Source organism: Balaenoptera borealis, assembly GCF_965194805.1.
Source record: "Balaenoptera borealis genome assembly, chromosome: 6".
In the NCBI taxonomy this organism is placed as follows: domain Eukaryota; kingdom Metazoa; phylum Chordata; class Mammalia; order Artiodactyla; family Balaenopteridae; genus Balaenoptera; species Balaenoptera borealis.
The window spans coordinates 80,608,218-80,635,289 of record NC_138863.1 but is presented as its reverse complement, the minus strand read 5'-3'; the positions used below and the strand labels follow the sequence as shown (position 1 = coordinate 80,635,289).

The window sequence follows — 27,072 nt, the reverse complement described above, 5'->3', positions numbered from 1 at the left end:
CCTAAATCTACCTATGAAGAGTAGTAGAATGTAGCATTCAGATGAATTAAAGGTTACATCTAGGCCTTGTAAAACTAAAAGCAATGGATAAGGAACAATGGCTACAAAAACTTGAATGAATCACTTTACCTCCTTGGACCTGTTTCCTTACCTGTAAATCTGGATTTGATGATATATTATAAACCTTCCAGCTCTAACATGTTATGACTCTATAAAATGGGATGGATTGTTGAATTATGACAAAAGTACTCTTTCATTTTATACGACCTTAGAAAAGAACAATGCCCTCAGATGATGTGACATTTTCCAGCTCTAACTTGCCTCATTAATTCAGGATTGAAGCAATAACAGATGGGATTGACAGTGAAATTGAAATTGAAATTAGCACATAAATTACATAGAAAACTATTAATTTGGTATAGCAAACCCATGGTTGTTCACAAAGTTCGGGATAATAGTTTTGTTGGGGAAAGTTTCTTTATTGGTTAAAGTACATGAATCTGTTTGGCTTAAACTAATTCCTCTTAATGAAATTCAAACTAATCGAGAAGTTTTCTATAATTATTAAAGACCAAGTCTAACACAGAGAGTAGGAACTCAGTAAATGTGAGTCCCTGTGCTTCCCTTTTTTCTTTCTTGTCCCATCGTAGCTCCCAGCCTAATGGCGCTGAAGTCTACAAAACACATTTGATTTACATGACCTGCTGCTTTGCTGAGCTTTTCTGTAAAAAAAAAAAAAAAGAAGAAGTCTCAGGAATGAGCTGAAGTGACCAAAAGCCCCTTCCCAGGAATCATCTGGGATCTGCAACCCAACAGTACTCCCCAGAGTGGGGGCTTTGAACTAAAGCGTGGTCAATTCCAGTTTCTCTAACGTTGTGAAGGATAGTCTGCCGAGATCTCAGATTCAGAGTTATACTTTTACTGCTTAGGGAATCAGTCAGCTGCCTTTATATGCTTTTCATAAATAATAGATACCAGTGTAGTTCTCTAATAGCCAGTGGAATTTATGAAAGTTTGGAACATAGAAAAGAATACTTAATATGAAGAATTTTCCAAATCCATGATTTCTCTGTTTCAGGAATATCTGTTACAATTACAGACTCAAAATCTGAAAAAAAAAAAAAAAAAAAGTCATGACCTTCCTTTCAGCTGAAGTTTTTTGTCATTGTGTTCACAGAAAGTTGGCTAAGGGAAAACCTTTTATAGGTGTGTGGTTATGTGTAGCAAAACAATATTGGATATAATTACATAGTAGCATGAGTGTGCTATTAATTAGCTAGTAGGGTATAATGATGCTCCTTAATGACACATAGTGGCACAGAGCAAGCTTGACCTCAAGAAAGCAAAGAAAGGGATTCCAAATACCTCTTCCATCAACTGCACAGAGGATAGAGAATGCAGCTGGTAGAGAGAAGGAAAATTTAAGGAAGATAAATGTCTGCTGGACCAAGTAAAATGACCAAAACTTTCCCAAAGATCAACCAAAAAATCCAGGAAGTCCATGTTTTGTAAAAGCACGATGGAAAGAAATAAAGCCTTCCAAAAGACGGCACTTACAGTGAGTTTTGAGCACTTGCAGATGCAAAGATTGAGGATTATGTAAATACTATCTACAGGGGCCTGGAATGTGAAAACAACGACCCATCACAAAATGAAAAACTGCAGACCTATAGGTCTCACAGAAGAGAATCAGCAACAAAGGAAACAAGGTAACAAGGGGTGTGGATATTGTCACACAGTCTAGTCCCCTCACCCACCGAGGAGTGAGTGGAGGTCAGCACCAATGCATTGAAGGGTATTTTCAGTCATAGTGATTGTGATTAAGTTATTGCATGATAAGATGGAATGCTGGCCAGAGATCTCACAAGGAAAGGAGATCAGGTACTTGTATGTGAGCAAGATTTCTAGAAATGTCACTCAACTCTAGAGAAACTTCTGTAATTAGTAACAGGAATTTTTGAATAAGCCCCTTGGAGCTTTTGTGTGTAGGTGAGACACCCCAATGAGCATACCCCAGTAATAATAAATACTCTAAAAATGTTCTTTGCTAGTTTTGAGAAATGAGATATGTAAATTTAGAGCCAAAGATCAATTGCCGGGATAACAGAGAAGTTGCCACCAGTGGTTTTCCTTCTTTGCTCTTGCCTCATGCTTTGACTCTGAATAAAATATTGAATGAACACTTTAAAAATATCTGCTTGAAGTTGAAGCAAAGCGTTAGTCTGTCTGAGGTTCCCATGTGTCCCTGTCTAGCCAATGTAAAATGCAAACAGCTCTTAGTTCAAAGCTTGGCATGAGTCACGGTCAGCAAACACTTGACCATTTTCATGAAGATCCCGATATTAAGGATTCCCTAGAGGTGCTGTTGTAGAGCCCTTCCAGTTTGGCCAGTGTGCAAGCTTCCTGATCAGTGGAGACAAGATTCTAGCACCCCCCAAAACCCAACTCAGATAAAAAACAGTTTTACAGCCTATTTCCATCTGGATAAACTACAGTTTCCATTTGTGTTTCATTAACTCTTTTCTGCTTATCTTACTCTCAAAACATCAAACATGCTACAACTGGTCTTATCTACCAGAGTCCCTTTAAAAAAGTGGTTTATAAATACCTCGATAATATCTCACCTAGAAGAGGCAAATATCTGGTGGCCAATGAATCCCATCTGTTTACAACATCTAGTTGGAAAAGGAAGTCAGTAATAAATTATTTGTACCTACAAACACAGAGGTTTTAGTAAATTTATTTCTATGGACCTAAACGGTATGTGTAGCACTACACATTATCAGAGAGCATGAGCTTGTATACAGGATTATATGTTATAGAACAATGTCCTGAACAATGAAAAACACAGTAATTTTATTAAATGTAACTTGATAGTGTATTTCAAATTACTTAAATCTTCCTAGGCCATCCTTTTGTATAAGACCAACAATGCACCCACTTACTCTCAGGTATGCTTAGCACCCCACCTTGACAGGGTTCCCTTCTCTCTCGGAGCCAGGCATCCAAGGCGACCAGTATGTGGCCACCTGTATGATCAAGCTGTTCAGATCAGTAGAGGTTCCTGCTAGGCATATGTATGAGACTGTCCCGAAAGCTCCCAGAGAAGAGGAAGGGTAAATCCGGTGTTCACACTGAAATGTGACCAGTGTGAACACTGAGCTGCTCCAAGGAGTCAAGGCCAAGGAAAATAGAAGTGCGAGCCCCCTTCTCCACAGGTGATCAGTGGGAGGCTTACTTTTTTCCCTGGTCGCATGCTTATGATCAACAAATGCAATTTTAGAAAGACACTAGCTTTCCCCACCTCTAGCCCACATCGCCTGTGTGTCAAATTGTCTCTAAGTTACTCTCCTCGGTGGGAGACACGTAGTTCAATGTCACTCATTTGATGGGTTTCTGAAAATGAGAAAAATAATTCCAGTCTCTTTATATAATTTAAAAATTAACTTAGAAACCCCCCACAAAAGAAAAAACAGTCCACACCCATGTGATGAGAAGAAGCAGGAAAGTAGCTAAGTTCTGTTCTATTTTGCTTTGCTCAGCTCTGCTGCACTAGGCCTCAGATGAGTATTTCTGTTAAGGGAGTTTCAAGTCTTAGGTTTGACTAGGAAATTTATAATCCTGTGAGAGGGAGCAAACGGGAGTGGTGTAAGAGAACGCTCTGAAACTAGACTGACCAGATTCGAATCCAAGTCCTACCACTTCCTAGTTATGTGACCTTGAACATTCACTTAACCTCATTTTCCTCACCTCTAAAATATGGATACTCTTAGCATCTGTGAGGATTAAATAAAGTAGTCCATATAAGATGTTTAACATAGTACTGGGCACGTAGGAAAAATCAATATGTATTAGCTGCTGTTATTATTTTCAACTTGGCAATGGGTTTTTTGTTTTATGCTCAGGTTCCATCTGGTGATTAAAATATCTCACCTCCTCTCCCTCCAAGTCACTCTCCTTAATTTTGAATGTGGAAAGTCAGAGTCATGGAATGGTATCATGGAGAATAGTGCTATGGGGACTTGGAGTTTGAGTTCCAATGAGGTGCAGAAGAAAAGGAAGCCAAGGAATAGAAATAGGAGCATCTCTCCACTGGTCAGAAGCAGGCCACAGGACCTATTAGTCCTGTTAGTCTGTGAAGCCCTTTGTTCCTTTCATTCTTCTTTCTTGTCTAATCTCAAGTTAAAGGTGCTTCCCTCTTCTTCAAGAATGAAGGACAAGTGTCATAATGTCTGTGAATTTTCAGACTTTGAGGGGCTGGTTTTGAGGAAAGTAATGGCAAGAAGCACACAGTCTCTTTGGAGAGTGATATTTTGTTATAATTAAGGGAAATGACCAGCTTTGCTTCTCTTGTAGAAAAAGACATTGCCAATGAACTGATAATGTACATAGGAATAAGGCAATACAGTAGATTCTTATTTGTGTTGGTTATGTTCTGTAAAGTCACTGCAAACACTGAATCAGCGAATACTGAGCCATTGCTCCTAGGGGAAATACAGGGTTAGGTTCCTGTGAGCCTCTGGTCACATTTTCATCAACCAATCAATACATAACCCTAATTTATGTGTTTCTGTTTAAAGACACCTTATTTAATATATAATGTTGGTTCATTAATAGTTAACTCATGGCCAACAACAAGCTTGTCTAACACACACATTTTCTCCATCAGACCTATCACAGCCTATTAATATTTAGCAACAGTAGACAGCACCTCAGCATTATCTTTAAGGGCCATGTTAAACAGCAAAATCACCAAAAAGAGGCACAAAAATGTGAAAAACATGGCATTAAATAGACTGCAAAAGGACACTTGTTTACAGTGAGTGGAGCTGAAACAAGAAGACAGAGTGTTACCCCGTTTGACGTCAGCTGGGAACATATGCGTTGGACAACTCACAGTTTTCACTGTTCTGTGCATGCCCACACATGACTGCAAAAGCACCTTGAGTATTGACTTGGGGGCTACAAATAAATTTTAGTGAGTAGGCAAATTCACAAACAGAGTCTGTGAATAAGGAGGATGGACTGCTCTAAACTTTTTGCCAGTGTACATATCTTCTAGCAGTGTATGTAAATTCCTCTGTTCCACATTCTCACAGCACATGGTGTTTTCAGACTTTCATTTTTACCATTTGGTGAATGCGTTTACCTCATTATAGCCCTGAATGCCTTGAACATATGTGGCACAAAGTAGGCACTTGATATGTGTTCAATGAATTAATACATGGCTGGTCCCCAGAATCAAATTAACTCACGAATTAAGATAGGTTCCATAAAAGTTCATTTTTTTCAGGCTCTATCAGAACACCGTGATACCTTTTTTAAATATCATAGGTGAATAGGTGTAAAAGATGTTTTCACAGATGTTTAAGAACTCAGAAAAATGTGGGGTTTCCTGCCTTACGAAGGCAGGTTAGTCACGTCTGTCAAATTCACAAAGAATAAAAAGCACTATAAATATGTTTACATTATTGTTTTGTAAATTTTTTTCTCTTTACTCATTTAGAAACAAAGTGATTTCTACTTATTGCACTCAAAAAAGAAAATGCCATGGTACAGAAATATTATTGCCTCTATTTCCTCCATCCAGTACCTTTTGGGGATTGAAAACAAAGCCCCTAAATTTTATTTTAATTTTTTTTCTGGCTGCACTGTGCAGCTTGTGGGAGCTTAGTTCCTCAACCAGGGATTGAACCCGGGTCCTGGCAGTGAAAGTGCCGAGTCCTAACCATTGGACCACCAGGGAATTCCCAACTCCTAAATTTTAAATCAAGTTTGAGACTGCACCAGTCTTTACCAGGAGGAATGAAGTCCAATACATAGCACATGCTTGTTTTATACCCTCTCGTTTAATGTAGATCTTTGACCTTTTTGAGGACAAGAAATGATTAATTAGTTTTTATTCATGAATGTTTACTTTCTTTCTAACTGTACTTTCGATCTTTATGTCCTCAGTGTAGTTTGGATGTTTCTTCCAAGAACATAGTATTCACTTTCCAAGTCTCATGTGAGACACCCGTCTTATTTGTTTTTAATTGCTTGGAATATTTTATCACCATATAGTATTTAACTTGACAATTCCATATGGGAGCATAGAAAGGAAAGTGCTTTAAGTTTCACTATAATGTGCAAAGGCAGTCATGGCATCTCCAACTTTTCATAGCCATCTCTAAAATGGCTTGTTTACATTACTCTCTTCTATGAGACAGAGCAGGAAGTTATCCAGACTTTTTTTAAAAAGTTACTTTTGTTTCTAAGAAAGTGAATTAATTAACTATTTGTGATATTAACTAATTAACCTAATTTGAATACACTTTTGACGAGGAAAAAAACATAGTAATGTTGCAAAAGGCAGGATTTAAGAAGTGTCAAGGCTCAAGGGCGCTTTCCTCTAGGACCCCTCTCTCCGTGAGAGGATCCTACACCGTTTCCCATAGAAGATGCTGGAGAAGTGATTATTGTTATTCTTATGTATTGGCTAAGTCTGTGTCTTAGTCTGTTCGGGCTGCTATAACAAATTATCATAGACTGGGTGGCTTTAAGGAAAAATATTTATTTCTCACAGTTCTGGAAGCTGGAAGTCCAAGATCAAGGTGCTGGCAGATTCAGGGTCTACTGAGGCCCTGCTTCCTGTTCTCCTGTATTTGGAGTAGGAGCTCTTCACCATCTTAGACCGAGTCCACCTCATTCACTTCTGATCTTGATAGTGATGCCATTTTCCAATTTGTTGGTTGCCCAAGTCCCTTTGTCTCTTTGTCATTCAGCTTATTCTGCATGCTCTTCTTCTTACACCCATTGTTTTAAACATTCCACAAAGTTTGTATTCAAGATCCTTAAGAGGTACTCCTGTGTTCCCCCCAACTCCCATCGCACACACATTCCTTCATACCTTTTCTGTTTGTTTGTTTACAATTCTGGCACCTATTCCCACTAACTTAATTCCATGACTTGGAATATTACCTCACTATATAATGGAATATTGCCCCATCCCCATTCCCACCACTGAAATGTAATTTATGTCTCCTAGTCTTTTAAACATTACTAGATTCAAATAGGCTGACAACCTCTAACTCCACCTAAAACTTTTTAAAATGTTGGAGGTAAGAAAGTTTGTTTTCATCACAAAATATGAATAATGATTATCTTCCTTATATGAACTTCTAAAAGTTGCTGAATGTTTTCTATAGTACTATAACCTCCATTAACAACTTATTATAATTATATGTTACCCTCATTTGAGCAAAATTTCATGCTGACTATATATATATATATATATATATATATATATATATATATATATATATATATATATATATCTCATGTATATGATGTGCTGTATTCCCTGTTGTAGAGCAGTGTGTAGGAATATAGTAGGCATTCAGTACATATGTCTTCAATAAATGAAAGAACATTTACAAGATTTTCCAACTCAGAGTATCCTGGACAATGCAAATTAAAGTAACATGAACTATGCTTTGCATCTATTAGACTGGTAATAATTTTTAAAAGAGTTAAGATGCTTATTGTTATGGAGGATGTTAAGAGAAGGTATTTTCATGCCTTGCTTATGACAGTGTGGATTGTTAAAGCCAATTTGGAAGGAACCTGGCCCCATCTATTAAAATATAATACACATACCCTTTAATTCAGCAACCCAGTTCTGAGACTCCATCTCCCAGGAAGAGAGAAACCATCTATAAGAACATATATTCTTATAGGTAGATATATATGAATATATGTTATATATATGTACATGCAATAAATATATTTGTATGTTCACTTGAGGGGAGGCAAAAATAAAACAACTGAGTAATTTTTCAGCAATGGAAAGATTAGATAAATTATTATGTATCCACATTTTGGAATATTGTATAGCCATTAGAAAAATATAGTAGAGCTGTATCAGTTGACTTGGAATGTTTCCTATGAAATATTACTAAGTGAGAAAAGCAATAGAGAAGAGACCGCATAATATAACCTCTATTCGTAAAACAAGCCTTAACAAAAATTTCTCTTACATATGTATACATTATTATGTAAGCAAGGGAAAAGTAGGGAAAGATACGCATCCGATTCTTACCATGAGTTATTTGGTGGCAGTGAAGGGATACTGATACTGATGAAAATGACAGCTGCATATGGCCACACAGATTATGCACTGTGTAATTCGAGGGGTATCATTTATATAAACTGTGGTGGACAGAGTTTTAAGTGCCCTCCATGTTTCTTGCTTTCTAGTGTTCATGTCCTTCTTCAATTTCCTCTTCTTATGTGTAGGAGGAATCTGATTTGCTTCTACAATATAATGTGATACAGCAAAGGTGATTAAATGTATGTGATTATGTTACTTAAGGTTGTAGTTCCCTTCTTTCTGGAATCTCTTTTACCCTCATTGACTGTGAGGAAGCATGTAGCCATGTTGCAGAACCCCACGTGACAAATACCACAGGTGAGTTGCTGAAGATGGTCTCTGGCCAACAGCCACAAAAAAAAGTGAAGCTCTCAGACCTACAGCCCTAAGGAACTGAATGCTGCCAACACCTATGCAATCAGGGAAGCAGATAATTCCCCAGTCGAGCCTCCAGATGATGCTGCAGCCCTGGATGACACCTAGATTGCAGGCTTGTGAGACCCTAAGCAGAGGGTCCAACTAAGTCACACCATGACTCCTGACCCACAGGAACTGTGAGATGATAAACTTGGATTATTTAGTTGCCAAGTTTGTGGTAATATTGTTATGTAGCAATAGGTAACTAATGTATAGATCTCAGTGTGATCTGATGTTTGCAGTTAGCAATTTGTACCACCATGTATGGCAGCCCAGGGTGGAAAAGAAGAGGAGGAGAGAAAAAGGGACATGAGTAAAAAAGAGAAGACTGCTTAGACCAAAAAGTAAAATACTTTATACTGTCCTATTTGTGTTAAAATTACATGAATATGCATTAATAATTAGAAAAAAGTTAAGTGAAAATAACTGCATAGTAATGAATATATAAAATTATTCATTTTCATTAAAAATCAAATAAAAAAACAAACATAGCACAATTTTATATATGGGTAAATACACATATAGATTACTGTGAGCCCTTTGCCTCCATGATCTTTAGCTCTTTACAGCACAGGTTTTCTGCTTTCACAAGAAAAATGCTAGTTCCATGTATGATGAGGATTTTCTGAGAAGTACTTTCTTCATACCTGGAAGAGTCAGTGGTATTTCAGGGTCTGAGTGTCACGTATTATGGATCAACTATTCTCAATTTTCTTTGATAAAATGTGATCCACTAAATATTATACTTCTCTTGGTTGCTCAAGTCGGTCCTTTACTGATTACCCTCATGATTTTCCTGATGATGTTTGCAATCTAAGACAGATGCCATTCAAATAGGCTGTCTGTTGCCTTTATTTTTCAAAGTGCGATGGTGATTAAATTGTGGATTTTTTGTTAAACTTGAATTTCCTGGATTTGGAGAAGTTAATGATTCATTTTGACAACCTGTATTCTTTATTTCTTACTTATCGCCCTTGAAGACACTTCATGAATAGATTGTTCACTTAATTCTTATTTTACAAATGAATTAACATTCTTTGCTCTTCTTTTTTAAATGATCTTGAAATGACATTTTGTATCAAAGTGATTTTAGAAAAATAATGGTAGAAAATAATTAAGAAAGGGTCTCAAAAACATGGAAATATTTTCTATTATAGATATGTTTCTAGCTTTGAGTTCACAGAGCATTAGGTTTGCAATCATGATTTTTCTCTGGAAAAGGAAAACGTTTATATGTTTTTTTAACAAACATGGGAAAAATAATTGTATAATTTTTCAGTAACATCGAAATGATATTTGTGCTACTCAAAATATAGCCTCATATCATTCATTAGCTCATCTACCCACTAGATTTACCACACCTTTACAATCATATATGCACAAAATATAATAAATTTGTATATGACTTGCAACCAAGGCATATGGGAATTTAAGATGTTTACTGGTTTTAGGTTTGTAGTTGTCATTGATTAATTCACTCGTTCATTCAACAACTGTTAGGCAGCACTGCATTAGTTGAAAACTATGCAATACTAAATAAGAAAAGTGACATATTCCTTAATCCCATGGAGCTCACAATGAGAAGAAGAGAGTTTTGTGAAAGACTCATACAAATAATTAAGCTGTATCCAATGTCTTAAGTGCTGTTAAGGAGATATATCACTTGCTATAAGTCTCTAAGACATATGAGAGAGACTTAGGAAGATGGGAAAAGGGTACCCTGAGCAAGTGAGGCGTGAGCTAGATCTGAAGGCAGAGCAGGAGTGACCCTGATGAAAGGGTATGGGAGTGTCCCAGGATGGAGGCACAGCCCGTGCAAAGCCTGGAGCAAGGAGGAGAATGACATGTTCAAGGCACAGAAGGAGAGGTGTGCAGCAGGAGCACTGAAGGGGCACAAGGAAGGGGTGGGGCTGGAGAGGCCACGAGGGCAAGATCAGGGTTTCTGAACTGTCTGCCTTCAGAGTCACTTGGGGAGCTGGGGGCAGCCCCAGGCCCTTCAAGGAGAACTATGTAAGCAGGGCCCATGCAGTGGTACAAACCTCCCTGGGGATTCTCATATCAGGCAGCATTCAGAGGTGCTTGACTAGACCAGACAGTGCCTTAAGCCATGTTGGGATTTTAGATGTTTTCCCCAAGGTGATGCATTTTAATTAGAAGGTAACAAGCTCTAATTGAGGATTGAGAATACCATTTACACTGCCATGTAAGGCATACATTAATGTGTTGTGACATAGTGCATGCAGTAGGTAGGCTATTGCAATAGTTCCCAAGTGGAAGGAGTGGTGGAGATGGCTGGAGTACTGAAAAAATAAAATAAAATGAAAAAGTAATTTAAATAATTTCATTTGGACTTATCAGAAAGATATTACTCCATAGTCTTCATGTGTCCAGCGTTGCTGTTAAAAAGTCTAACATTAGTCAGATTCGTGTTCATTTTTAGGTGATTCTCTTTTTCTCTCCAGAAACTTTCAGCATATTCTCTTAGTTTTATGTTTCAAATCTCACTATAATATGCTTAGTTGAGGTTTTAAATTTTTTTACTTTAAATTATTTTTTTTTTCTTATTTACCCTTTTGGCACACTTTTTTGCATTTATTCAGCCAGAGGTCTGATATATCTTTCTTTAATTCTGGGAAATTCTGGCTCGTTATTTTTTCAGGTTTTTGAATTCATAATTTATATATACATATATATCATTATTTTATTCCTTGTTGATACATTCTGGGAGAGTTCTTCAACTTCTCTGCCCAGCTTATAACTGATTTTCCAGTGTTTTATATTCTTTTATTCAACCCATCCATTGAGGTCTCTATTTCAGTAATGATACATTTATTTCATCCTAATATCTCAAATAAGATTCTGTCCAGAACTGCTTGTTCTTACACCATGTTTCCAATATCCCATTTTGAATATCTGTTCTGTTCATTCCATTAGTTAATCTCCCTGTGTAAGTCATTCTATTTATAATGTGGCTTCCCACCCCCCGCATTGTTCTCTGGCTTCAGTAGTATGTTGGGTGGTAATATTGCTTTGGGGAAGGAGGGAAAAAAGAGCAAAAGTCCAAGTCTTGCTTTGTGTTCTTTTTATAAAGCTGTTTTTTTATTTTTTAATTTTTTGAAATAATTTTATTTTATTTATGTATTTTTGTGTTCTTAAAAAACATTCTGGATGTGTATGGGGGTGAGCACCTCAAGATCATTCCTTGCTCCTCCATCCACCTCCACTCTCCAGGTCTCTCCCAACACCCAAGCTTGTCACCAGAAGTCTTTTATACTTCAGTCCTACTCTTATTAGGACAGCTGCTTCTAATAGCCAAGGGGTGGGGTTGTCCAGAGGCCAGCCAGGCAATCAGGATTCCTTACTTATGGCTCCCCACTTAGGCTCAGTTATGCCACTGTCCCGATATTACTTATCACTCTTGGCTGCTGCTGTTGCTTTCCTATCCAGAATCAAATGGATGGATAATAATCTGGGAGTTGGTTATTTGCTGAGTAGGGTTTTGAGACCTACCAGCCTTCTTCCTCTTTCAGCTCTAGAATCTCCTAGTTAGATGAGTTGAAACAACAGCCATCCCAGTTTACATTTCCTTCTTTATTAAACCACTTCTGGTAGTTTAGAATCTATCCTTGTCTTTTAACAAGGCCTTCTATAAACATATAAGAGTACTTTGCCCGTAAACTCCTCCAATAATTAGTTTTCAACCCTCAGAAAACAACTCTCGTTCTTTCTCTGGATTTTTTTGAAATACCTTCTCCAAAACTGCTTTACTTTTAACAGAATGTAAATCCCCATGATAGTTTTCCCAGGCATAAGAGGTATTATTTCTTATAAAATTATGCTGCTATCAATTTTTCTTATAGTTCTAGTTTTTCCTTCATATATTTAGATATTTTGACATGTTCTGTGTAAATGTTTATGACTTTATGGGTTATTTTTTATGTTATCTTTTTATATTATACATATAAAAGTATTCACCTCAAAAAGAAAAAAAAAAAAGTATTCACCGTGAACTTAATATTGTGACTGTATTTATAGTAATATTTGTCTAATAAATCTCCCATTTGCTTTTATGTTCAAAATTTCTGTCTAATTTTTCAGATATATCCCAGCTATGGATTAAATATTTTTAAAGCAATTAGAAAATCTTTCATTTTTATGGAGGAGTGTAAACCATCCATGTTTACTAACATGTGATATGCTTAGTTTTACTTTTGCCATCTGTTTTCTTGTGTTTTGTTTATATTTGATTGTCATTTTGTTTTCTGATTTTTGCTATATGGATTTTTTTCTTTGCTAGTTATCCAGTAACTTTAAAAAATATATATTATGTTTTTAATTGATCATGAATTTTAAAATAAATATTTCTCTACCAAATTAAGGAGAAATCCACAAGATGAGGAACCTAGCATATCATTATTCCTTCTACACTTTATTTTCCCGGTATTTTTAATATACACTATAGACTTTTGGATTCAGAACATTATGACATCTTCTCCTTGAGTAGCAATTTTTAGCATTGATGTTACATTTGGGCCCCAAAATTACAATTATTATTTGATAAGTCACTTTTAAGCCATTGTCAATGCTGATTAACAATTATTTTATGCCATGACTTTTCCATTATTAATGTTCTTATTAAATTAGGATTTAATTTTAATTTTCAGGAATGTTTTAAGCCTTAGATTCTGTATGTAAAGTACAAGCATAGTACTTGGCACAGAAGTAATTGTTTAATAAAAATAATGTTATTTATTTTCTTATTTTGAAGGAAAATGAAGGGACATTTTAAATTGGTAAATTGTAGTCTTTAAAAAATAGCATTTTGAAACTATTAATGGCATTATTTGTAATTTATCACCTCAAAAGTACATCTTCAGTAAGTTTTCCCCCTCTCAGATGGAAAGTATAATTCCTGTATCCTTGCATATGTAAACTATTTTTCTGTCATCTGAATATACAAACTTGGTTGAGTATAATAGTTTTGTAGCATATGTTTTCTTCTAACTTCGCACATTTTATCTTGAATTTGTTTCTGCATTTAGTTTTTCAGAAGAGAAATAGAAGGCCATCTAATATTATGACTATTATAGCATATTTTCTCCTCTCCACTCTTCTCATTCCTTCTCCTCTTCTTTCTTCATGCTCATCCTCTTCTACCATCTGGTTGCTTATAGAATATTTTTCTTTACATAGTTTATGCTTTCATCTAGGTGTAAATATATTTCTATTCATTGCGCTTGGTCTATGTGGTACAACCTGTATCAGTGGGCTATTGCTGCATTAACAAACCGCTCTGTTGTTTAGAGACTTAAAACAATAAGCATTTAATTATTCCTTGGACATCTATGGGTCAGCTGGGTAGTTCTGATGATAGGAGTTAGGCTTGGCTGTTCTTCTTTAGAATTGCTCAGGTGATGGAGATCACCTAGCAGGTTCACTGAGAGTTGGCCTCAGGTAGGATGATTTTCCTCTGATGTACATTCTTCAGTAGGCTAGCTTGGGCTTTTTCACATGGTGATGATGGTGTATCAGGAAAGAGAATAGAAGCACACAAGGCCTCCTGAGGCCTGGCATATTATCAGTTATACCACATTCTGTTGGTCAAAGTAAGTTACAGGGACGTCTCAGATTTAGGGATGGAGAAATGGAATCCACCTATTGATGAGAGGAGTGGTAAAGTGTGTAGATTTGAAGTGGATGGATATTTGGTGACATTTTTAGAAAATAATCTAACATGATACCTAAGTGATCTGTCAAATTGGAAATTGTCTTCAGTTTTGTCTTTGATTATAGTTTCTTTTCAGTTATCTTTTTTGTTGTTGTTCCAAATTCAGAGATCATAACTGTTAGTTTAAATCTTTAATCTTTATTCTGCATATCGATCATCCTTTTTACTAGTCATGGTCTTCACTTTTCTTTTTATTCTGCATGCCAGGAGAAATTTTCAAAATCATTTTGGTCACTGCTTAGGTTTTCTGGATGACATTACTGTTCTTTACTGCATCCAAATAGTTATTCAAATTTTTGAATTGCATTTTTTATGTCTTTGCAATTCTTTCTTGACTAATTTATTTTTATCTCATCATATTTTATATATATCATCCCATTTTTCTCATCTATTTTCTTTTTTCTCCCCTTGAGTCATAGGTCTTAAGTTTTAATTCAGTTGCCAACGTGTAAGAATTAGGAGGTTTATTAGAAACGCTGAATTCCAGCTTCTTTTAAAGTGAGAGATCTGGCAACAATACATCTCAGTCCCTGCTGCAACAAGAGGCTGTGACTTCCCCCTTTAGATGGAACATATTGAGTCTAGTTTGCTACAAACTCCACCCCTCCCTGACACTAAGTTTCAGTTGTATTTTATCATTATACTCATGGTTTTTTTCTTAATCTAGTGTTAAATAGGAAATAAAATATTCTTGATGCCTATTCTAGATACATATTTCCATCAAAAAGTGAGGGGGATGAAAGAGTGAGAGAACTGCTCATTTAAGAAAAATATTATAGTGTATATTTTTTTCTGTGAATGTGAAGAATGTTCCTTCATGCATCATATGCAAACAAAACCTATCTGTGCTGAAAGAGTATAATTTAAATCATCTTTATAAAACAAACCATAAAGAGAACTAGGTAGAAAACCAAGAACAAGGAAAATTAAAACTTTAAAAAGTAAAGAAATATTTTAACTTAAAAATGGTATTAACATGTCAAAATGTCAAAGATTTATTTCTGAAATGTTTTAGATCATAAAATTGCCCCCAAATTAAAAGCTTTTCACAATGGCATGTTTTTTTTTTTTAAATCTATTGGATACAGTAAGAATTATGTTTTCCAACAGGAATAAGCATTCACATTTGTAATTATAACTCAAACATTATTGCTTAGAATGTTTTAAGCTGTGGTTTAGAAATTATAGGAGAAATTAACAAAGAAAATAATTATTTTGGGCTTTTTCTACTGTAGCTGATGAAAACAGAGATTAAAAAATACCACTGAGTTAGCTACATCAACAGTTTTGATGAAAATTTTGATAGGACCAAGAAATTTGGACGTTAGGCTATGATAAGTAGAATTTCAAAAAGTACAACTTTTTCGTACTTTGAAAAAGTTTAATGTTGTCTTAGCAAAATCAGTAAGCTTATCTGCAAAGAATATTTGTGAGATGGCCGAAGTTGACCTCAGACTTCTTAGAAAACTTCTATTCAAAGTTGCACACTTGGTAGAAAGAGGAAACTTCAATTTCAAAATTGCATTATTTACTGGCATAGGTTTGTGCTAAAAAGTTGAAGATAGGATACATAATGGACATAGTTGTTAACATAAACTGAATTCATTCCATGTCTTGATCCATCCTTGAAGTGGATGCACAATAAGGTATATTGCTATACTACATCAAAGCTAGGTCAATGAGGTGGCAAATATTTTTTTAAAAAAGGAAAAACATAAATGAAAGGTAATGCAAATACACATTACAAAAAGAATAGAGGAGTTTCCCAAAGAAAAAGAAGGGTTCAAAGAAATAGTTCTCACTATTCTCAAACAAATTATAGACAATGTGATTGCTTTTTTGGTTTGTTTTTAGGAATTAAAGATTATATTTTGGAGAACAAAGTAACAATCTCTGTGGAACATTTGCCTTAAAATATGTGTTTATTAAACACCAACCTGAACAGGATTATCCATTTCCATATAAGTCTTTACATTTAAAAGGTGAGTAAAGTTGATGCTTTTGTTAATATTCTCAATTCATGACTTTATCTGAACTAGTTCCTTTCTTTCATTCAGTTTTATTGAGATATGATTGACTGTATAAGTTTAAGGTGTGCAGCGTAATGACTTGACTTCTGTATATCGTGAAATGATTACCACACAAGTTTAGTTAACATCCATAATCTCATATAGATTAAAAAATGTTTTTTCCCTTGTAAAGAGAAGTCTTAGGATTTACTCTCTTAGCAATTTTCAAATATACCATACAGCAGTGTTAGCTATCATGTTAATGTCATTGTGTTGTACGTGACATCCCCAGCACTTATTTATCTTATAACTGGAAGTTGGTATCTTTTCATCACTTTAACTCAATTGCCCCACCCCCACATTTGGTAACCATAAATCTGATCTCTCTTTTTACAAGATTGTTTTGTTGTTTATGTTTTTAAATTCCACCTATAAGTGAGATCATACAGGATATGTGTTTCTCTGTCTGACTTATTTCACTTACCATAATGCCCTCATGGTCTGTCTATATTGTTGCGAATGGCAGGATTTCCTTCTTTTTTACAGCTTAATAGTATTCTAGTGTGTGTGTGTGTGTGTGTGTGTGTGTGTGTGTGTGTGTGTGATTGCTTTTTAAAAAAGAGCTTAAAGACCAGGTGAAAAGGTTCTGGGAGGAGATTATACGACAATAGAAAATACGTAAAATGAACTGGTAGAACTCAGAAGAAAATAAAAATTCAGTGGAAACATATAAGATAAAAATAGTCCAGACATGAAAGTCACACTTAAAATAACAAAAATAGAATAACGACTGAAGACACTATAGGCATGGTAACAGGTAACAGATAAATAAAAGAGAATAACATAACAGTGATTATTACTAACATGATAGAGATGTAATAAGGACAAAAGGAATATTATAATGGGATCCTGAAGATGAAAACAAAACTAGTGGGAAAGAAAAACATAGTCCAAGTTATAGTATAAGAAAACTCTCATGAAATAAAGATTGAGAAGAATTTTCAAATCTTAAAAGCCAAGTCTGCCATCCAAAAACAATTCACAACATTGTAAATTACTGAACAAAATGGTTTTAAAAAGTGTTGTATAGGAATCCAAGCAGAAAAAGAAAATAATGCATGAGGAAGAAATGAAGGTTGTCTTCAGACTTCTTACATGTTCTCACACTCAACCAGAAGACACGTATCAATCTCTAAAAATGATGGGAGAAAGCTTGACCCAGTAACTACATACTCAACCAAGTTTATAAAGGCAACAGAAGCATGGCTGTTGTTGACTGATGTTCTCAAGCATGGCTAATGTTGCAATAAGATAACTGTCAAGATCTCTTGAAAAAAAAAGATGATAAACTCCAGCCTATCAAGTGATACATTAAAATTAAGAATAGGAGAAGATGTGGATTAAAGGTTAGTGTTATATTAATCAAGATAAGCTGAGTTATGCTGTAATAAAAAAATCTGAATGCCAGGTGCTTACAGAAGCAACACAAAACATCATAATATATATATATATATATATATATATATATTCATTCATTTGTTGATGGACAGTTTGCTTCCATATATTGGCTATTATAAATTATGCTGCTATGAACATTGAGGTGTGTGTATCTTTTTGAATTAGAGTTTTTGTTTTCTTCAGATATATATCCAGAAGTGGAATTGCTGGATCATTGGTAGTTTTTAGTTTTTTGAGGAACCTCCATACTGTATTCCATAGTGGCTGTACCAATTGACATTCCCACCAACAGCATACTAGGGTTGCCTTTTCTCCACAACCTTGCCAACATTTGCTGTTTGTAGACTTATTGATGATGGCCATTCTGATAGGTGTGAGATGATACCTCATTGTGGTTTTGATTTGCATTTCTCTGATGTTTACCGATGTTGAGAATATTTTTATGTGTTTGTTGGTCATCTGTATATCTTCTTTGGAAAAATGTCTATTCAGGTCTTATGCCAATTTTTAAAATTGGGTTGTTCTTTTTTTTAATATATTGAGTTGTATGAGCTGTTTATAAATTTTGAATATTAACCCCTTATAGGACATATCATTTGCAAATATTTTCTTCCATTTAGTAGGTTGTCTTTTCATTTTGTTGATGGTTTTCTTTGCTGTGCAAAAGCTTTTAAGTTAATTAGGTCTCAATTGTTCATCTTTTGTTATATTTCTTTTGCCTTAGGAGACAGATCCAAAAAAATATTGCTACAATTTATGTTAAAGAGTGTTCTGCCTATATTCTCTTCTAAGAGTTTTATGGTTTCAGGTCTTACATTTTGGTCTTCTATCCATTTTGAATTAATTTTTGTATGTGATGTGAGAAAAAGTTCTGATTTCATTCTTTTCCATGTGGCTGTCCAGTTTTCACAACACCACTTATTGAAGAATTTGTCTTTTCTCCATTGTATATTCTGCCTCCTTTGTCATAGATTAATCTACCTTAAGTTTGTGGGTTTATTTATGGGCTCTCTATTCTGTTCCATTGATCAATGTGTCTGTTTTTGTGCCAGCACCATGCTGTTTTGATTACTGTAGCTTTGTAGTATAGTCTGAAGTCAGGGACCATGATACTTCCAGCTTTGTTCTCTTTTTCTCAAGATTGGTTTGGCAATTCAGGGTCTTTTATGGGCCCATATAAATTTTAGAATTATGTGTTCCAGTTCTGTGAAAAATGTCATGGGTATTTTGATAGAAATTGCATTAACCCTGTAGATTGCTTTGAGTTGTATGGACATCTTAACAATATTATTTCTTCCAATCCAAGAACATGTGTATCTTTCCATTTTTTTGTATCATTTTCAAATTTCTTCATCAGTTTTTTATAGTTTTCAGAGTATAGGTCTTTCACCTCCTTAGTTAAGTTTAATTCCTAGGTATTTTATTCTTTTTGATGCAATTTTAAGTGGAATTTTTTTTTTTTTTGCTTTCTCTTTCTGTTAGGTCATTTTTAGTGTATAGAAAAGCAACCAATTTCTGTATATTAATCTTGTATCCTGCAACTTTACTGTATTCATTTATTAGTTGTACTGGTTTTTTGGTGAAGATTTTAGGGTTTTTTATACATAGAACCATATCATCTACAAATAGTGATAGTTTTATTTCTCACCTTCAAATCTGGATGCCTCTTCTTTCTTCATCTTGTCTGATTGTGATGGCTAGGACTTACCAATACTATGTTAAATAGAAATGGTGAGAATGGGCATCTTTGTCTTATTCCTTATTTTAGAGGAAAGACTTTCAGCTTTTCACTGTTGAGTATGATGTTAACTGTTGGTTTGTCATAAATGGTCTTTATTATGTTGCAATATGTTCCCTCTGTACCAACTTTGATGAGAATTTTTATTACAAATGAATGTTGAATCTTGTCAAATGCTTTTTCGGCATCTATTGAGATTATCATATGATTTTTAGCCTTCCTTTTGTTAATGTAGTATATCACATTGATTAATTTGCAAATATTGAACCATCCTTGCATCCCTGGAATAAATCCCACTTGATCATGCTGTATGATCCTTTTTACATATTGTTGAATTTGGTTTGCTATTACTTTGTTAAGAATTTTTGCATCTGTATTCATCAGAGATAATGGCCTGTTACTGATTTTGGTATCAGGGTAATAGTGGCCTCAGAATGAATTTGGGAGTGTTCCATCCTGTTTTTTTTTTTGGAATTGTTTGAGAAGGACAGGTATTAGCTCTTCATTATATGTTTGGTAGAATTCCCCTGAGAAGTCATCTGGTTCTGGCCTTTTGTTTACTGGGAGTTTTTGTATTACAAATTCAACCTCACTACTTGTGATCAGTCTGATCAGATTGTCTATTTTTTCCTGATTTTTGTCTTTGGAGGTTGTATGTGTCTAGAAATTTATCCATTTCTTCTAGTTTGTCTAATTTGTCAACATATAACTGTCTGTAGTCTTCTCTTAAGATATTTTGTATCTTTGTGATATCTGTTGTTATTTCTCCTCTTTCATTTCTTATTTTGTTTATTTGGGTCCTTTCTTTTTTTCTTGATGAGCCTGGCTAAACGTTTATCAATTTTGTTTATCTTGTCAAAAAGCCATCTCTTTGTTTTATTGATCTTTTCTATTGATTTTGGGGGTCTCTATTTTATTTATTCTCTCTCTGATCTTTATTATTTCCTTCCTACTGCTGACTTTGGGCTTTGTTTGTTCTTTTTCTAATTCCTTTAGATAGTAAGTTAGGGGCTTTTAAAAATTTTTTTAACAAAATTTTTATTTATTTATTATTTATTTTTGGCTGCATTGGGTCTTCCTTGCTGCACATGGGCTTTCTCTAGTTGTGGCAAATGGGGGCTACTCTTCATTGTGGTGCGTGGGCTTCTCATTGTGGTGGCTTCTCTTGTTGTGGAGCACGGGCTCTAGGCACGTGGGCTTCAGTAGCTGTGTCTCATGGGCTCTAGAGTGCAGGCTCAGTAGTTGTGGCGCATGGGCTTAGTTGCTCCGCGGCATGTGGGATCCTCCTGGACCAGGGATCGAACCTGTGTCCCCTGCTTTGGCAGGCAGATTCTTATCCACTGCGCCACCAGGAAAGCCTGGTTAGGTTTATTTGAGATTTTTCTTGTTTCTTGAAGTAGGCCTGTATTGCTATAAACTTCCTTCTTAGAGCTGCTTTTGTTACATCCCATAGAGTTTGGAAAGTTGTGTTTACATTTTCATATTTGTCTTGAGGTATTTTCTGATTTCCTCTTTCATTTCTTCAATGACCCATTGATTTTTTAGTCTCCATGTGTTTGTGCTTTTCCATTTTTCTTCTTGTAATTGATTTCTAGATTCATACTGTTGTGGTCAGAGAAAGTGCTTGATATAATTTCTGTCTTCTTAAATTTGTTGAGACTTGTTTTGTGGCCTAGCATGTGATCTATCCTGGAGAAAGTTCCATGTGCACTTGAAAAGAATGTGTATTCTGCTGTTTTTGGATGGAATGTACTGTAGATATCTATCAAGTCCAACTGGTCTATTGTGTCATTTAAGACCACTGTTCCCTTATTTATTTTCTCTCTGGATGAACTGTTCTTTGATATAATGGGTGTTAAAATCCCCTATTATTATAGTATTATTGTCTGTTAATATTTGCTTTATATATTTAGGTGCTCCTGTATTGGGTACATATTTGTTAACGAGTATAATATCCTCTTCTTGTATTGATCCCTTTATCATTCTGTAATGCATCTTCTTTTCTTTTCTTTTGTTATAGACTTTGTTTTAAAGTTTATTTTGCCTGATATGAGTGTTACTACCCCCACTTTTTTGTCATTTCCATTTGCATGAAATATCTTTTTTCATCCCCTCACTTTCAGTCTGTGTGTGTCTTTAGCTCTGAAGTGAGTCTCTTGTAAGCAGCTAATAGATGGGTCTTGTGTTTTTATCCCATCAGGCACCGTATGTCCTTTGATTGGAGTTTTTGGTCCATTGACATTTAAAGTGATTATCATTAGGTATTTACATATTGTCATTTTGTTACTTGTTTTCCAATTGTTTTTGTAGTTCTTCGTTATTTTCTTCTTTCAGTTTCTTCCCTTGTGGTTTGATTATTTTCTTTAGTGGTATGCTTGTGTCCCATTCCTTCCAGTTTTTGTGTATTTAATATAGGTTTTTGATTTGTGGTTACCATGGGGTTTATATATGTTGACCTATAACTATATTTACTTGTTTTAAACAGTAGTCATTTGAGTGCAAGCACATTGTAAGAGAATCTACATTTTTTACTCCTCTTCCCCACTTTTTGTGTTTTGATGTCATATTTTACATCTTCATGTTTATGCCTTTACTGATTATTGTAGTTATAGTTGATTTTATAATTTTTTTTGTCTTTTAATCTTCATACTGGCTTATTTAAGTGGTTGATCCTCAGCCTTTACTAAATATTTGCCTTTACTGCTGGATTTTTTCTTTCCTATAGATTCTTCTTGTTACAGCCTTTTCTTTTCCACTTAGACAAGACGCTTTAACATTCCTTTTAGGGTAAGTTTAGTATTGATGAACTCTTTTAGTTTTGCTTGTTTGTGAAGTTCTTTTATCTCTCTTTCTATTCTAAATGACAATCTTGCTGAGTAGAGTATCCTAGGTTGCAGATTTACCCCTTTCAGCAATTTGAATGTATCGTGCCACTCCCTTCTGGCCTGCAAAGTTTCTGCAGAGAAATTAGCTGATAGCCTTATGGGGGTTCCCTTGTATGTAACTCTTTGTTTTTCTCTTGCTGCCTTTAGAATTCTCTCCATACCTTTAACTTTTGCCATTTTAATTTTAATATGTCTTAGTGTGGGTCTGTTTGCTTTCATCTTGTCTGGGACCTTCTGTTCTTCCTGAACCTGGATATCTGTTTCCTTCTTCAGGTTTGGGAAGTTTTCAGCCAAAATGTTATCAAATACATCTTTGACCCTCTTCTCTGTCTCTTCTTCCTCTGGGACTCCTGTAATGCGAATGTTGGTATGCTTGATGTTGTCCCAGAGATCCCTTAAGATGTTCTCATGTTTTAAAATTTGTTTTTCTTTTTGCTGTTCTGATTGGGTGATTTCCATTATTCTATCTTCCAGATCACTTATGCATTCTGTATCACCTAGTCTGCTGTTATAAATTTTAGAGATATTTTAGGAACTAGTACCTACTGCAGTGGAAAAGTATTTTTCAAAAGTGTCAACATTTCCTTCAGTGTTACCTGCTCTTTTTTTTGCTTTTAAATTCTGGGAAAATTAAGGAAAATACATTTATTTAAAATAATATTTATTTTATTACCTTATTTTCTAAAGTTGCTTCTGTATATACATTTATCCATCTATTCTTCTATTTGAATATATTCCTAAAAAATATTTGGTTTGATTTTCCAAAGTTAACAATGGTTATTTTCAGGTCATGGGATTAATCTTTTTTTCTTTAGTCCTTTTCAATTTTGCTTGGAAAGAATTTTTTTAATAAGAATGAATCATTTTTATTTCAAAAACAAGATCACTGTTTCTTATTCAGAAATGTTAGTGTAGATTTCTAGTTTTTAACTTATAAATTTGAAAATAGTATACACACATATGTAGGCGTATGTTTGTGTGTATATGTGTATATGTTGTATACATAGTATATACACATAGTAAATGTGTACTGATACAGAAGGTTGTTGATTACTGATACAAAAGGATTTTTGGAGCATATAGGCAAAGTATAGAACAGCAGCTGTAATGTGATCTATTTTGAGATTTTCATATATATATGTGTGTGTGTGTTGTGTGCGCATGTATAGGCATTAAGGCTGTTTGGAAGACTATCAAATGTTGAGTGAGTCTCTCTGGGTGTTAAGGTTATAGGCAAATAGTATTTTTTTCCTCATGTGTTTTTCCCAATTTTCCAAATTAACATAAATTAATTGTGCAATTAAAATAGTTTTTGAAAGAACAAATGTATTAATTTATATTCCTGGATAGATTGAGAAAAATATCTGTGGCTTCTAAGAAGTGCTAAGTTTCCTACTTATTTTGTACATAAAAACTTACAAAGGTAAATTTGGTAAATTTACCTGGTTCCCTAGTGTCCTGAAATAATTAGTGCTTTTATGCCAGGTGAAGCAACAAATTGCATAACAAATAAACCTATTTGAACTCTCTACAGAAAGTTTCCATTTTCTCCATGCTTTTCTTAATAGCAAATGTTTTAGCTGATATGAATGACATGAATAGGCAAGGAAATTTACCCAGTTGTTCAGTGCCAAAAGTTTTATGAAATCTCATCAGGCCAACCTATTTGTTCTCTTTTTCATTTCCATTGCACTGTGGTTTGCATTATTATTTACTAACTAGATTACAGTCTGCTGCTCTCTCCAACTATTTCCCAGCTTTTTTCACATGAAGATTTCATTTTTTGTTAAATGCTAGTAATTCATTCATTTGATTTCTGTGTGGAGGATGAATAGCTACATAGCAATCTCAAAGCCACAGGAGAATGTCAAAGGTGTTTCTTAACCTGCTTTACAAATGATTATAACAGCTGAGAAATAAGTCAAGAACAGGAAATCACCTTCTCCAACTAGGAATTTATTGTCCATTTAGGTCTAAGAAAAATCTTTAACCCACTGGGGATGATTACATTTTCTTTATTTTAAATTTAGAAGACTTAGAAGCACACACAAAAGAGAAGTATTTAGAGTATTGTATGAAAATATACAGTTTAGAGAACTGGAATTTTCAATGGAATACTGCTGTAAGAAGACCCATAAATATATAGGCATGGAAATAGTTGGCTAGGTTCTATTCAGAATTTAATTTTTTTCCTTGAGAAGCTTTATTTGTGTTTTTATTATTTAATTATTTATTTAAGATGGTATTATGTGGAGTAAGATAGGACCTTACTTTCCTCATATGTGACAAGGAGCAATAATACAGAAAATGCATCCAAGAGAGATGGGAATAAAACATTTTATTTCATTATGATTACTTTTCACAGATGAAAAATATTCTTGGAATATAATATATATTTTAATATAAATACCTATGCACATTGCCTGCCTTTTAATATTCCAAAATTAGTGATTTTATGAACTCTAGGCTAAGTATTTTTTCCACAAAGGAAAATAGGGTGTGTGTGTTTCTCTTCAAATCCTCTCAACCTTACTTTGACTTCAGCCATTGTTGCTCCAACCTTTTCTGCACTTGCTTTGACCAGCTTTGCACAGGCATAACCTGACAAAACCTCTCTTGGACCTACACAGTGTACTTACCTATCACTTTCCACCCCAGAGCTTCTCTAACATAGTGATGTGGGATACCTTTGGGGATTCACCTGGCACTCAAGCATGTGCAGTGGGATGTTAATGCCCAAATGTCACCCTTGACCAGTGGAAGATGGAATCTACAGCGTAAATATGTTCCCCTTTCTTCTCTCAAAAGATAATTCAGAGATTTATCTAATTATGCTTCCCAAGGGTGTGATTGGCCCCTTGCAGTGCTTTCCAATACAATTGGCTTACTGTCCTTTCCTTTCACTATCCTTTTCTCATACTCTTGCCCTCTAAGATCATTTTCTACCTTAAGGACCTACATACAAGAGTTTGGCTCAGCCTCTGTATTTAGAGAAACACAGGTTAAAACAGAGGTACCAAAAGTAGCCCCAGAAAGCTATCAGGATGGGATTTTGGAATGAGCAATAAGGACTAATTGCTGGTTGTGGGTAAGGTAGGCACAGCCTCAAGAGTTTTTCACATATTTGACAACAACTGTAAAAAATAACATAATATTACTAATAAATCATATAACCAAGATACATTTTTAATCTATCAATAATAAAAATGTTATCAACTGTGCTAGAGAAACCATTGAATTAGCTTTCTATATTTTCTGTAGAAAATATTACAGAATTGTCATATTGGAGAAGCAATCAAAGAGTATGCATCCATAAAAAGTAATAATATTAATATTAATAGTTAGTATTATAGATTTGTGGTTGGGCATAAATATTATGTTTTTTATTTTCTAGTGTTTTGTGATACTATTTCAGGGATTGGAAGTGACCTGAGCTGGTCTAATTTGAATCTCAGATCTTATGATGGGGAATGGTCATTTTTGCTGGATTCAAACCTGGAAGAATACTACCTCAGGGGCTATAAGCTACTATCTTGTAATCATGTGGGCTTAGATAATGGAGCCAATACCGAACAGGCAATGCCTAAAAATTGAGAGAGAGAAAAATTATTTGAACCCTAGAATAAGCAATATCTGAAACCACTGTTCCATTATATGAGGCAATAAATTCCTCTTTTTCTTAAACAATTTTGAGTTGGGTTTTCCATCACTCACTGCAGAAAGCCAAGATACACAAGGATCACTGTCCTCTTGAACACAATGGAAGACAGAGCCTTTGGCTTTCTGATATAAAAACTATATCTAATTATTTCCAATGTTATTTCAAACATGGCCCATGAGATCCTGGATAAACTTTACTTATTTGTCCTTTCTTAGCTTTCTTGTGATTGCTTCAGGGAAAATTACTATTTTGGTTTTGAGTAGTTTATTTTCCCTGATTTGCATTCTCATAGCACGCTGTATTTCATTTTCACATTATACATAGATAGATAATAGATTGATAGGTAGATAGACAGATGATAGATGATAAATTTGGCTTTCAACTTAAGTTTTTCAGGACTTTAAGCTCCAAGAAAGAGGCTTACTGTCTCCATTTACTTTCAAAGTTATATGCCCAGCATCAAGCCCAATGTCTGTATGGAAAGAATATTACTTAACTGAGAAAATAGCACCTGATGGAATTATGGAATGAATGAATGATTTAACTCATATAAACGTGAAAAGCCAGAATCTTAGAATTGCTATCTAAATTAGTACATGACTACATATATACACATATACAATTATGTATGTATATGTTTTATATGTATTTGTGTATATATGTGTGTACATATGTATACATTCATATATGTGTGAACAGATATGTGTACAAACACACAGGAACACACACACACATGTTCAAGATGTGGAGGGCAGATTTATATAGGCCTGAATCCCATGTAGTACTTAAGATCCCTTCCAAACCCATTTGATCTTAGAGGGCAGTAGTTAGTGGAGCAGATGACAGAAAAAGAGGAATGTATGCTCTGGATGCAGTCAGCAAATACCTATTTTATTTTATGTGGAAATATTTTTTTTCTACACAATTTACATAAGAAAATGCTTATACTAGTTTGGTATAATATGTATGATGAGGCTAGCTAAACATTTGCAATAAGAATAAGTCATTAAAGATCCTGGGGTAAAAGGATTCAGAATGAAATACA

The 27,072-nt window shown here is 34.7% G+C and overlaps 1 protein-coding gene across 1 annotated transcript in view; it reads left to right on the top strand.

Moving 5' to 3' along the window:
• Positions 1-27,072, top strand: part of LOC309631148 (uncharacterized protein) — a 595,395-nt gene that overhangs the window by 283,646 nt on the left and 284,677 nt on the right. Inside the window, exon 5 of the mRNA XM_082397251.1 lies at positions 16,131-16,258. The gene's annotated coding sequence lies outside the window, so the exon portion shown is untranslated. The remainder of the gene's footprint in view (positions 1-16,130; positions 16,259-27,072) is intronic.